Raw genomic sequence first — 15,779 nt, 5'->3', positions numbered from 1 at the left:
TAGTGATTTATTACGTTAATATATTTTCAGATTCTGAAATTTTGATATCCATACATCAAAAATACATGATAATATTGAACATTATTACATTATAGAATAACTTTTTAAAACCATTATTAATATTAGTTTTGACAGTCCAATAAAATATCTATTTGACTTTCATTCATTTTTAGTATATCTTAATTATTGCTTCTATTTTACATCTATTTCCTGTGGATAGAAATGGTTATGTAAGATAATGTATAATTTTTCGTAAAATTTTTCGCAAATTATCACCAATAAAAAAAGCCTAGTTAGCAAATAAATTTGTTATATAGTTAAATAATTTTTAAAAAAGGACAATTAAGTTTTTTTTTTTTTTGTAATGAAAAAACTAATTTTCTATCATCATGCGACGGACCTACAATTTTCACAATACGATATCCGACGGTATTCTTTGTCATGTGCGTAACAGCAAAACACTATATACTGATTTTCATTACGTATTATAAATCAAAAAATTAAACTGGGTAATTATTTAATAATATTGTAACATATTTTGCAATAGGATTAATTTTCCAAATTTGGTTACTTTAATAATTGATTTTAATTTTGATAGTTATTTTCCCTCCTATTGTTTACAATGATGCGCAATTTCAGTGTTAACGCAAATTAGTGTGTTCAGTAAAAAAAATTTCATTGATTAGAAAAAAGGTAAATGAAGATCAATATTGGTTCATGTGCTTGAAACATTTTTATAAAAATTAATATTTAATAATTGAAGCGTAATTTCACTATTGAATGCGTGTTGATAAATACTATAAAAAATACAATAAAAAAATATGATAATATAAAAAGATAAAAGTAGAAAATACGGATATTAAATGAAAAATACCGGAAAATTCAATATTTGCATTTTTTCATTTTATACTACTTTTAATATAATTTTTCTATACACGTGTGAATCATTTGTGTGTGTATTTAATGGCAATTTTCATTGTTTGATTATCTATCTATAGGTATAACTGGGAAAATTATTTGATAAAAACTTTTCAAATTGGAAAACAAAATTCAACAAGTAGGTAATTGAATTTTGTATTGATTTTGGTTTTTCCATCAACCTAAAACTTAGAAAAACATAGACCTAATATAGATTATTGCTAAAATTAATTATTCGTGTATTCTATCATTACCCTTATAAATTAAATTTCATAAAAAAGTTTCAAAGAGAACATTTTGCTCATTTCGCACAAATAATTTTACTATAGAATTCATCCACAACATTTCAACATGCGTTCTGTTTATACTTTATACCCTGTATATATCAAATATACATCTTCTGCTGTCTGTTTGTCCATCTGTCTGTCAACCCGATAAATCAAAAATGAGAGATATCAGGCTGGAATTTTTATAGCGTACTCAGGGCAATATGTGAGGTTGTTCTTTATAAAAAAATGAATAATTTTTGTTTGAAACATGTTTTTTTGTAAATGGTACTCGTTAGGGCGCAAATTAGATCAAAACTTTTGTGTTTGTTCCAAAACTATAAAATATAGGAAGTTGAAAATATGCAAGTAGCCTCAACTGGTCTTCTGATTTTCTTGTGAAATATTTTCTTAAAATCTCTATCAATTATATTCTCTAGGAATTATATTCGAAAATTTTCGAAAATTAAGTAAATGGCGGGTTATTACAAAAACGGTTTGTCTAACAACATTTTTGCTGATTAGTGTTTATAACTTACTACTTAAAATTATGAACATATCTTTGACTCATTTTCCACAAACTTCTTCCATTTAATATTCTTATCGCGTCGAACTTTGAATATTTGTGCAATTTTGATGACAATGCATTATTATAAGCTATCTATATAAGTGCTATAAATAAATTTTATAGTTTGGTGGAAGCGACGTGAAATTTTAATTAAAACATTTTAGTTTAAATAAAAAGCTCTTTTTATGGAAAATGTTCAAAAATGCGCAAAATAGCTTTGTATTATTATTATTTTTGGTCAACGTTATATTCAGTGATTTAGCAATAAAGACAACGGACAGAAAAAATAAGCTTGTACTTTTAATATAGATATCAATAAAAGTGTGAATTTTAAACTACACACTCAAAGTTTTAAAAACTAAACAATCAAAATATATAAACCAACAATCCCGATTAATGAAATTTTGTCACGCAAGCAGTATCTTAAATATATTTCCAAAACTTCTGTTGCTTTGTAATCTTTATTAAGAATACACAATTTAAGGATGTATGAGCATGACAACAATGTTTGATTTAAAGGCTCAAAATTTGTTTGTAGGTAGTCTTTTACTCAAAGAATATGTGGTTAAAATTTCAGCTTAGGTATCCGTGCAAATTTTTAAGAAAAAGGTCATTAAAAATCGATATAAAATTGGCTCTTATGGAGGAATCTCAAAAAACGACATATTTTGGAAGTTTTTGATAATTTTCATTTGGAATGAATGAAAACAAATTTAAAAAAAACTTTTTAATAGAAAGTAAACATATTTAGCAATGAATTAGAAAAGAAAAAAACTAAGTGTCACCGTCCATATAAGGGATGTAAGAGCAGGGTAGATTAAGGATTGAAATTATTTTTATCTTATTTTCAACTTTGATGATGAATTTTGTTATAACTTCATGAATGTAGATGAAAAATAAGTATAAAATTTTTCGATATGTGTCTTGGTTTTTTGGTTTTCGAAATATCGAAAGCTAAATAATTAAACAAAATTTTCGATATTTTGAAAATTAAGCCAGATATCGAAAAATGTTATTCTTACTTTTCGTCTTATATAGTCAAGTAATAATATAAATTTATCATCAAAATTGAAAATATCTATTTTTAAATTTGTGCCCCACTAACATGCTCATACATCCTTAAATAAATAAATTATAACAACTTCCAAACTAACACTTACATGCCTCGTTATGGTAAATCTAAAACAATTAGAAAACTGATGTCTTTTTTTTTTTGGTAAACCAAAATTCGAAAATTTTTGGGTATCGGATTTTGGAACCCTTACTATTTTGAATTCTCAGACGAATTCATTTTTCTGTTTGTTATTTAATTATGTGCTTTGTAGAATTCAAAAAAGGTTACATATAAACTTAACGATTGTGAAAAAGTTTTCCCATTTATGTGCAGTTTTAGACTATGACACATTTAAAAAAATTTGATTCAAGAAATTTTTGCTTGAACTAAGAAAACTGCTTGAGGAAATAAAAATTTAAAGAAAGAAACCATTTTCTTGGAGCGAGAAGTTTTTTTTCTGTTTCAAGTAAATTTTTTAATTTTTATTCATATTACTGTGCCAAGAAAATCAATTTTTTCTGTGTAGTAATCACTTACGAAAAAGGGCACTTTACCAACTATAGACAATATTATTCTGAATCAGTTTTATAAGGCACATTTAGGTTTATATACAGGTGAAAATCTATATACCTACCTATGTGTATAAAAGTGAATATCAATAAATTAAAATATGTACCACCACGACAAAATACTTTAATCCTTAAAACGTATTGGCTTATTTATATTATATTTAAAAGCTTTATATATATGGCTGGGTACATTAATGTAGCTTTAAAAACAAAATTGAAAATTTTTGTTAACAAGATTACATAATTAAATACTAATCATCATAATTATAAATATTATATAGTATGCATTATTATAATAATTTTAAAATTATTATTATTACTCAAATTTATTTTATTTGAAATATTTAAATTATCGAGTAATGAGGAAGTTCAATGCCCAAATTTATTTATGTGATTTTAAATACTTTATTTTATCAAACGAAGAGTGTTTGGTTCGAAATAGTGGCGTAAGAACATTGTTTGACAAATCCAACAATTCTTTAGTAGAATAATGATCATAATAATCAAGCGACTTAAAACATTAAAAAAAAAAAAATAGAGAAAATATTCAAAACAAAAAAGGAACGGCTTCTAAAATTGAAAAATTATAAAAGAACTAGAATTTAATGTACACTCTTGATACTAATTGTGACAGCCTATTCGTTGTGTGCGTAGTCATGGTAGGGGCAATAAAATCGATGCCAGCGCTTCGAGTGAAAAATTTTGGCGATAAAGGAGGCTGTTATGACTAATTTGCAGTTCTTTACATGTTAATCTTATAGAAAATGTCAAATTAAAATTATTGAAAAACACTAATTAATTAAACTTAATGCATTAAAAATTGTGAAAATAAGAAATCAAATTGCACAAATATTATTTTTCAAATGAAAATAATCAAAATTATTTATTTAAATTTGTGAGACAATAATATTAAATTTTCAATATAAGTCAAAAATGCAATCCATACAATTATATATGCATCCATACAAGTCTATAATTTAAGTAGTGTATCGTTACCATGGAAACGCCTCCTATAAAACTCACGCGCGGTGCGAATAGCAATAAGAATGAGAATTACAAAGAGTATGTAAAATCGTCTTATTCAAAACTAATAAGGGAGAAAATATCTGAATATTAATTTGCTTAAAATTAATACTAAAACCAATGCTGTCGCCGTTCAGAAAAATTGGGACCAACTGAAATGAGTGTCATACTTTTGAGGCATTGAAAAAAAAATTATGGTATTCGTCTGTTTCAAACATTCTTTGAATAGAATATTTGATTTTTAAATAGTTTAAAGTATATATTTAATTTAATAATTATATTTTTATCGGATTTTTCCAGTGCTTTTTTGTACTCATTCCGAATAATATTGACTCATTAGTAAAACCATAAAACTCATCTTTTTCATTTCGTATGCTAATATAATATTGAAGACATCTACTTAAAATTATAAGGGAATTCAAAAAAACCATATGACTGAAGTTGGATAAATATTAGAATTTGGAAGCAGTGGAAAAAATATCAAAACAGTGATGGATACAATTGCCTTTTTTTGCTTCAACTTGATTGAAACTTCTCGAAAATATAAAAAAAAGTTATTAAGAACAGAATTCGTAGGTAGTCGATGGTATAAAATAAAAAACATTTACAAAAAAGTTTAGATTTTGTTTCGAAAATTGAAAGCTTGAATACTATGATGAGGTGTTATCTACATCTAATTAGAGTCTCACATCTCTAAAAGACATTACTTAAGTAAACATTAGTGGTTTTTCGTATTTCACTACGAACCGGGTAATTAAGCATGTTTATTAGTCTGTTATTTATGTTCACAATTAAAAAAGCACAAAAAGTTGAATCACATAAAGTTGAAATGTCAAATGACAAAAATAGAACCCTGAATTTGTGTTTATTCACCTGAAATATTGATCAACATCTTTTAATATAATTTTTTAAGACCAAATCAAGGAGTGTAATTTTTATACTTGTTACTAATATGGATACTACTTCGGATTTGTTAAAAACATGGCTGAAAAGTTGGAAAAAGGAATACAATTTTGAAGCTTATAGAACGATCTTTTACGTTAAAAGTGGCTTTTAGAGGTTCCAGGCTCTTACAGTTTGGAAGTTCATACTTGCCACATCAAAACACAAAAGACAAAGAGACGAAAAGAAGGCAGTATTTTTATTCATTTTCTTGTTTTGAGGATAAAAGTTGTTTTGGGCTCACTTCGGTTAGGTTCCTTGGGGCTGAGTTTCGATTCAGTTGGTTAAAATATATTTTTTTCTTTAGTTAAGTTTATATATATTCATTCCTTGATAAGAAATGAAGTGTTTTATTCAGCTGATAAAAATGATCGAATTAAAGTTCAAATGTTTTCCATAGGTAAATATTCTATTCCATAGGCTACAAAAACATTTATAAGTTCATAAAAAATAATGAATTTGTTTAAAGTCTATTCAAAGTGGACGATTCTCAAATAAAAATATACATTGCTTGTATGATAGGAATAAATCGAAACTATAAAATCGTACGTATCAATTTTTTTCAATTTTTTACGCAAGAATTTTTTTTAAAATAAAAAACATATGATTCTTTTTTGAAAGAAACATTTTTTTATTATCACTATAAATTCCTCAAAATTTCAAAAATAATTTCAATAATGTAACAATTTTGACAATTATAAATAGTTGAAATCCAGGAAGGGATATCCGATCCTACTTTCAGTTTATCTTCTAAAACTATAAATTACAAGGCATACTCTTCAAATATTAATTTTAAACTAGACAACAGTGATTAAGAAAAGTCTCAGATTCAAATAATAATAAAGATTTTTTTTTTAATCATTAAATTCAAGATACGAATAACAAATTTTTATAATAATTATTATTGTATACACACGAATTGGTAATGATTATATAATTTTTGTCTTAAAAAATCATGTTTAGCTTAATATTTTAAGCCGTAATTAGTACCGATGTTATATTAAAATATTTAGTACTTAATTCAAAGCACTTCAAATATCATGTACAAATTAATTTTATTAAAAAAAATTAATAAATTTATTAAGATACAATACTGTAACAAAAATATCAAGTTCTATAATTTTATCTATTTGGTTTAAGGTTGAATGCGGACGGTGTCTACTTCCGTGATAATTTGAAAGGCCTTAACTATTTTTCAAATACTTTTTTTTGCGTTTCTAAATCTGTGTAATAAAATACACCTTTTCATGATCTTAGAAGGCTCAAAATCCGATACAGTGACTAGTTATGTTTAAATTTATATTATAGGACCGAATATCATTTTGAAATCGTTTTGGATGGTTCTAAAATTTTAACATAATAGCATAAACACGAAGTTTTGGATTTTATAAAACAAACTTTTACCCACCAAAAGCATTTAAAAATTCTAAATTTTATGCAGCTGCAGAAATTTGTATTTTTTATTTACTGCAAAATTTTTAGATAATACTTTTTAAGGCTTCCAGGTTTATTCTTGCCAAGCCTGGGCAAATATTATAATATAAACATTTATTTATTCTTAGCTTTTAGAAAATTTTTCTTTCTATTAATAAAGACTCTTGAAATTTTGAAAAGGAATCACGCCTTTACTCTTGAAAAGCAAATATTACCGAGTTTTTGGTCATATTTAGCCTGGACACAGATCAATTTGCGGGATTATTTCATAAATTTCTTATGGAATACAAAATTTTTGAAAACTACTAGCACTCCTAAACAACTAAATGCTTTACTTGCTATTTTATTACATTTATTAATATGTTGTCAAATCGGAAGTACTCTGTGCCCAAAAAATAAGGTGATATTGTATTTATTTTGAAAATTCTTTATTTATTCGTCCAAATCAATGTCATCTCCTTCAAAATAATCCCCTCCCGATTCAATGCACTTATGCCAACGGATTTTCCAATCTTCGAAATAATGGTTGTCGTCACTTTCCGAGATTGCCCTCGGTTCCGTCTTCGCTGCGGCTTGAATCTCCTCTATCGTATCAAAACGGTGTGCCTGGAATGGTCTTTCTAGCTTGCTGAACAGCCAGAAGTTGCACGGCGCCAGATCAGGTGAATACGGTAGTTGCGGAACGATATGGTTTGAGTTTTTGACGGAATGATCACGAATTATGAGTGCAGTATGGGATGGTGCATTATCTTGATGTAAAAACCATGAATTATCTTTCCACAATTCCGGCCTTTTTAGGCAGACAGTGTTACACAAATGACGCATAACATTCAAATAATATTCGTTGTTGACTGTTCGGAAGTAATTCACAATGCACAACAAACGCGCGCAGTTTAAATTCAAATGCCACCTTATTTTTAGGACACAGTATTATATTGGATAGACATGAGACTACCCCTAACATCTGCAGAAATGATTTCAAAGTGTTTTTGTGACCTTTTTTAAACATATATACAAAAGAAAATTACCAAAAGTAGTTGATAAAACATTGGAACTGATATTGTTAATTTTTCTCTTTCTATTTTTAATTTGTATATGTTATAAAACTATGCCTCTTTTATTTAGTGCAAAATTACTTCTCATGATCCCTTTATTTAATTTAACACTTTAACACTTTAAGGGCATATTTTACGCTCAATATTTAGGTAGCTATCGTGTTAATACAGCCTTAATCTGATCAATTGAGGTGTTCGGTAGTTTTAAAATATACTCGTGTACATGATTTTTTTATGTTTTACAATATTTTATTTTTTTATTTTTAACAAATATTTATCTTTTGCTAAATTAACAAATGTAGTACCTTTATAATTTTCTGTTGTTATGTTTCGATAACACCAAACTATTTTATCAATAAATACTGATAAGAAAAAACCTCTTGTCAGTATGTGTGTATTGAAGAGGTCTTGTTATTATGAACAGACCCGTGTAATGTACAATGTGCCATAAAATCATGTATTTTATTTGTATTTAAAAATAATTTTGGCATCGACGAGAACAAAAACGTTTTTGTTCAAGTAAAATACAATACATTATCAGATTCACTCAGATTAAAACAGAAAAACTTACTTGCATTGGATATTTAATTTTTTTAAATTTTTTTAATGGTGGAAGCGCAAGGAAAACATATTTTTGAGTTGCCAAACTGAAAATTGAAACTTTTAGCTCATCGAAGAACTTCCACGTTTTAATAATTCTTAACCAAATCAAGAGCTAATATCAATCACAGAAAAAGCAATTTCGATTAGACAAACATAAAGACTGTCGCTGAAACGCGTTTGTTATATCATTGAAGCTTTGAAATAATATTAAAAAAAATTATATAAATATTAAGGTACTAAGATGAATAAAGTCAGTGTGTTCCATTATCTTGTTCCTGCCTCGAAGAGTACTGTAAATCGTTTTTGTGCAAGAACTGACACCGTTTTCGAGAGTGAATTTTAAGAGAGAGTAATTTTCGGATATTAAACGTCTGCCGTTTACAATGGCAAAGCTATTTGGCTATCATAATGCATATTGCAAAACTAATATGAAAATAAATTGTATTGATTTTGAAAGCAGCAGTTTTGCTCTTTTTCAGGAATTTACCCAATAAACGCAACCTATTCTAGGTGCCTAGCCCAAATTCAAGAAATAATCCAAATTCAGCCGCCTTGAAATCAACTTTTTTGTGACGTTGTCTGCTCTTATACCATATAATTTTTCAATAGAAAGAGAAAAATTAATCATATATGCCTAGGATTTGGCTTCAATAAGACGAAAACCGTTTAGCATAATGGTTCCAGAAGGCCTGAAGATCGAAATAAGAACCTGATTTTCTGTGCCTAAGAACTGTGAGGCCCAAAAAATTATTGATCGAAGCCCTGTGTAAGGGCAAGTAAAATTAGGAGCCTTTAATGTGGTAAATGGATTTTTCCAATATTATCCATAAAATCCACTTCTAAGTTTCTCCTCATTTAAGGCAGCATACTGATATAATTTTTGGCTTTCTCTGTTGACAAAGCATATAGCTGTTCTTAATTTTTAATCCAAAGAAAATAATTATACTTACATTTGAAGTTAATACAGAATTTACAAATAACGATACATTTCTTTCATTTAGTGGCCATTCATATGAAAATATTTTGTAATACCGGGTACCAATACACATAAGGTTTACTTACCTGAAAATACACAAAAAAAAAATAATTTTTTCTGTTCAACAACGTTTCGCTGATAACAACGCAAGTGTGAATGTATGATTTTTAATCATTTATAATTATTTTTAGACGTAGGAGACCTATCCCTTGTTTTTTTTCCAAACACAATGCAGTGAAAATACAAAGATATCATAAAATTGATTAAAGTAATTTAAAAGAAATGCAATTAATTAATTACATTTAAAAAAAAAAGAAAAACAGTTCAATAGTTTTCCAAGTGTAAAACAAGTTAAAAGCACGTTTGAAAAGTAAGTCTTTTAAACAATTTAAATTTTCAAATAATTTATTAATAAGTACAGATTATTTTTGAATTAATGGGGATCAGATCGTGGGGGAGTGTTAACTTTGACAACTCTTTGGTGTGTGTGACTATCAACTTGTTAAAAGATTTACTCAAGTATGCCTGGATTAAATTTTTAGTGGATTTTTGTATACTTAATGAAAAATTGAAAATCAGTACCAAAAATTCGTAATAATTTTAACTTAATAATTTTTTGCTTCTGCCCTTTTTTCGTTGGCAATTTTTCTACTATGTAAAGTTTCTATTTTAAAGCATTTATGTCATAAATAAAATCGTTCTATATTTTTTTATCTTTTCAAACAGTTTGACGTGATAAAATTTATTTCGAATAAGTGGTCATACTAATAGATTGCATCATTTTTTATTTTTTTTAGAATTTTTTGTAAATAATATTATTATTTTTTTGATAAATTTGCTACTTGAAAATTAGGTCTTAAATATCTATTAGTTTTTTTTTTTTGGAATATATTAGAAGGCTCATTCATTGAATATCAAAATTTAAAATAATGTGTATTTTACAAAATCTTAAAGTTAGTAAAGTTTGAATAAAGACTTATTAGTTAGAGAAAGGAAAATTAGATGAAACGGTGTATACATTCATTAAAACTCCCTGAAGGACCTTTTAAATTAAATTAACATAAATAATAAAAAAAATAAAAATCCCTACTGCATTTATATAATCTGAAAAAAAGAAACATATCCAGTTGTTTGCATAGTGATTTTAAGAGTAAGGGCCCATTATTGAGAAGATTTGGGCCGGTCTAGATGTTCATGGGCCCGACTGTTAAAGTCGCTTAGTAAACTACTGGACTTGTTTCATTCTTTTCAGATTTTATATAACGCATTCGGATTTTATATTTTTTTTTATTATATATTTTCCTTTAGACTTTTTTGTGTCCCGACACGAAAAAAATCCTCTTATTATACTATATGAGAATTTTTTAAGCCAATTTATTATTCCTAATTAAATTTAAACATATACGATACTCTACGCGATAAGTTTGGTTAATCTCTTTTTAAATAGCGTATTATTATTTCGCCCCAAAAATCCGCCTTTTGTTTGTTTTTTTTCAAACACATATCTACAGATATTTGGGTTTTTAAGACAAATATAAGTATACCTTAACTGTCGAAATCCATCGAACCGTTTAGAAAATACGAGGCAATAAAGAAATTTACTAACATACATACGTACAAGATACGAGCGAACAACATAACCACTACTTGGTAATCGGGTAAAAATACTGAACTGATAGTAGTCTCTATATAGAAAGCAGTTTTACAAAATAATCAAATCATAAATGACCCTTAATTATAGCTTTGAGGTATTCGGTTCCAGGTACACATTGCATATTTGTATAATTTTTTTTGTATATGTGGATATCTAATAATAATAACTATCGCCTTATTATCTAAAACTATCTGTGATATATCGCCTGGTTGTCATAAAACCTCTTCGTATTTTCGAGATTAGAATTTGTCATTTGTAATTTTTAGAAACAATTATGTATTCTATAAAATAATACTATCCATATATGCCCGAGTTGTGTCTCGTATAGAATCGCATGAAGAAGGGATAATAGCTCTTCCTCGGTCTGAAAAACTGATATGCCAACAACACGATTTTATATTCAATTTGTAGGATTTAATTTGTAGCAAATTTCACTATATTGAGAGCTATATTTTTTTATTTATACGGACCCGACTAAGTAACCGTTACGTTGAATCGATCATCTGTTCGATTCGATTTTTAAATCCCGCCAATTGGTCCTACAAATTGGTTCGACATATCGAATTGTTCAGTCATACTTTAAAAATTATATTTAATTAAAATATAGGTAGACACATTTTCAAAATGTTTACTGAACCAATCGTGCTTTGGTTGAAACAGTTGACTATACACAATTTGTTCGCTGCGAACTTACCAGTCACGTTTGTGCTCGGATGTATGTTACACTTTCACGCAAAAACTACTCGACGTATTTTATTGACGTATTATAGCTTATACATCAGAATATAATATACACTATGACTTAACTTGCTACGATAGCGGTCGCCTGTGAAAAATTTTTTCTGTAATTCGTAGATATTAATAAAAGATTTTACTTTCATACATTCTATTCTATTCATCTAATTTCATGTCTATAAAAAACTGCTCTATTTTCTTAAAACTAATATTTTAGGAGGAGCAAGATAAAAAAAGCTATAACACGGAAGTTTTTAAAGTTGTAATAGTCCTGCGAAGCGGACGGGTAATTGCTAGTTATTTATAAAACATAAAACTATTGTATAATAATGGGTTTCATTGTCTGCAACGACGAACCATTTTGGAAGATCATAATTTTATTGAAAATCTAATAATCCTCATAATAACATCTCAATAAATATCGATATCTTTAAAATTTAAATTAAAGTCGAGAATGAAATACCATGTGAACAATAGAAATTATCTTAATACAAGTGTCATCGGACTATAAAGCTTTTCTGTTGAAAAAAGCGCAGTCATTATCTCATAAATTTTATTGATGTCTATATAAAAAAAAATATAAAAATCATTATTGAAAAACAAAACAAAACGTAATAACGGTTTGACATTTTCCAAGGTTTTCCTTTATTTTCACTTATTTAGTTCCTTATTTGATTATGTAAATATTATTAATAAAAATAAAAAAAAATAACAGTAGATAATAAAAAAATTTAATTTTAATAATCAATAAATTAATATAAAAAATTATATTTTTATTATTATTTGCTTTTCGAATATAATAATGGAAAATCGGTTTAATGACATATTTAGAATAAATAATTTAAAATTGTTTTTTAATAAATTTAAATGTTTTAACATTTTTAGTTTTTTTTTTATGAGATGCTCACCTTTCAAACGTACAACTTTTGTGAAATATTTTTCTGTATCTGACCTAGGTACCTATGAAGAAAGACCTCATTAAAGGTTGGCTAAGGATTTATCGGACATATTGCAAATTATATATATGGTCCATAGACAAAAATACGGTGGCGAAATACATAACTGATTATCGATAGTTTTTTTTCTATGTTGAAGTCGTTCACTAAACGCATACTTATTCCTATCCCTATATATTATAAATGTGAAAGTAAGCATGTTTGTTTGTTTGTTTGTTACGCTTTCACACTAAAACTAGCGAATGGTTTTTAACGAAACTGTACAGCAATATAGTTGATATATCAGAATAACACATGAACTATAATTTATAAAGATATATTACAAAAATATAAAAATTTAATTTAATTTGACATTTACCATTTTTTAAATTTTTACAGAAATCTTTTATTTATGGTTCAAAATGATTGAACCATAGATCTGATCCATCTATAATCATCATTTTGAACAATAAATTAAAGAACTCTGTAAAAATTTATAATAGTTAATGTCAAACAAATCATCTCCAACTTTGCTGATATACTCAATGAACTATTTTACATAACAAAATTAAAATCTGTGTATATCAAGAGAAGGTGGAGGCTATAAAGTGGTAGTTTTTACTTTTAAGACCGTTGAAGCGGGTGAGTATCAATCTAGTCTATATTGTCTATAATTTCCTACTGATACGATCCCACATGCTGGACTGTATTTTCACATCACAGAACTAGTATGTCCTTCGTTCTTTTTGTTTACTAAATATAAAATTTTACAGTCCATCACACCTGATAATCAATCAGCTCATATGTTTAATAAAAAAAAAATAATAATTTATAGGTTTTTGGTGTGTAATCTTTGATAATAAAATAAATATTTATATTTAAATAAAATTTTTTTGCGTTAAAATTGTATATTATCAAATAAAATAGATATCCATAAATATTTTTGACCTAAATATAATAGATATTTCCAAAAAATATACCAATTTAAAAGGAATTGATTAATTAAAAAAACTTAGCAAATATAACTATTGAAATATATAGGTTCCCAACAAACGTTAGTTGATTTTAGAAATATTATACTCCCTTGTCAAAATAAAAATGTTATATTTTAGGCTATGTAGTGATGAATACGAAAGCGGCAAGTTTGGTTTGCTTAACTTACGCAACCAGGAATTGCAGTTAAGCAATTGCACGCCGACTAGAAATTGCAGTTAAGCTTTTATAAAGTTTGAATGAGGTTTCTATCTTTCACTTTCCCGACTAGAAAAATCAGTGAGGCATTGATTTAGCCCAAATAGAGCAAACCGAATGTCAACGCGAGTGTCTTGCTTGCAGTAAGTAAGGCATCCAAACCCGGCCCACGTTTAGAGGTCCGGGTTTGGATGCCCGGTTTTGGATGTCCCTAATTTGGCATCCAAACTTGCGGTAAGTAACGTATTCAAACCAGGCTCACGTTTGGGACGTAAATTAACAAAATTGTGTATAGTCAGTACTTGGATGAGAGACCTTTTTAGAACTGTTGTGCTGTTGACTTTTTATTATTTGTAATAGTTTTTTATATTCACGGTATATATGTTAATAATTTTTTTAATTGGTTACTACAAAAATTAAGTTTTTACTTCTGTTCGCTTTTTTTTTTTGATACCCATATGATGAGCCATTTCAAGATGATGAGATTCTTCCAAATTATTGAAAGCTTCTGCTTTTACAAAATAATCAGATTCATGCTGTAAGCATATGTAAAAGTATTTAAACAAAATAGTAAGTTTTTTATTCCAATCTCTATGGCTCTTTTACTGCCAACGCTGCCTTTAAGATTTAAAGTAAAATCTGTGAATTTATTTATTGATTGATTACAGATGATTGACTTCGCAAGCGAAAATAATTTACACAAACGCAAATATTCCACTTTATTTATATTATTAAAAATTTATTAACAAAAACGAATGCAACTAAATTTTACAACTCAAATCTAAATGATATACAATTTTATATTTACTTAATTAATAGATAAAAAAAATTATAAAATTATATCGGTTATTGATATCGATATTGAAGGTATCTATAAAATAAAATATATATGTGGTTTAAATATCGTACAAAGTTCATTTTAATAATAAAAATTATTTTATTTTATCAAATCAATAATAACAATTAATTAGAAAAATCATGTAAATAAATAAATAAAATTAATTATTATTATTAGTCATGAAAAATTCCATCGGTTAAATTGTTTTTTTATTTTTGTTATTTTATCGATTTTCTCAGATTTGAAATTATATTGACATTCATGGGCTTATCATAGTTGAATTTTCTTTTTTTTTATAAATACACATTTCGTTAAAAATACACAACATCTGCAGCCGTGTAACTTTGTTATCTTTGGTACTTTTGAGATATACTATGGGTAGGTACAGAATAAAAGGGGACAATTTACTTTAAAACTGGAAAAAGCAAAGTTTCCTAAAAAACTGATATTGACAAATCAATGACAGAAATTGAGCAAAATGGGATTAAAAAGTTCTATATGTTTTTGAATGATTAAGCTTAATATACTTGTTTCACATAAAATTATACGGTTTCCGCTTTCAAATTTGTTTCTATCTAAAGAAAAAAATTTATACGGTTATGAAACACTTCAAAAATTGAATGGAAAAATTCTACTCTCTTAAGTAGACGGGATAATTGGGCAATCATAGTGGTTTTCAAAAAAGGATTGTAATACTTGCCATGTGGCAGGACAAACATTGAACTTTTTGCCCTATTGCAACTAGTCTTGCATTTCCGATTGCCATGCCTAACTTCTTAAGGAAAATTGAAGCAACTCATCCTCAGGTACTTACTTTAGTAGTAGTGCTTTCAAGAATCAAGGATAACAACTTGCTTGTCTGCAAATTGTGTATTATTAACGAAACAAAAATTGTGTAGTTGTAAGATATATAAAAACTCAATGCTCCACTTAGAAAATTGGGTAAGGTAATTGTAAATTGACAAAATGCATAAAGCTTTCATTTGGCTTTACTCCAAGCTCCAGGCACCAGATAAGG

General features: G+C 27.1%; 1 protein-coding gene across 1 annotated transcript in view; it reads left to right on the top strand.

The window, feature by feature from the left end:
• The window catches only part of LOC123303098 (pituitary homeobox homolog Ptx1-like), an 80,516-nt gene that overhangs the window by 161 nt on the left and 64,576 nt on the right, over positions 1-15,779 (top strand). The window lies entirely within an intron of this gene.

The sequence above is a fragment of the Chrysoperla carnea genome, chromosome 1 (genome assembly GCF_905475395.1).
Source record: "Chrysoperla carnea chromosome 1, inChrCarn1.1, whole genome shotgun sequence".
Classification (NCBI taxonomy): domain Eukaryota; kingdom Metazoa; phylum Arthropoda; class Insecta; order Neuroptera; family Chrysopidae; genus Chrysoperla; species Chrysoperla carnea.
Note: the sequence above shows the minus strand (reverse complement) of the source record. Positions and strands in the feature narration are given on the sequence as shown.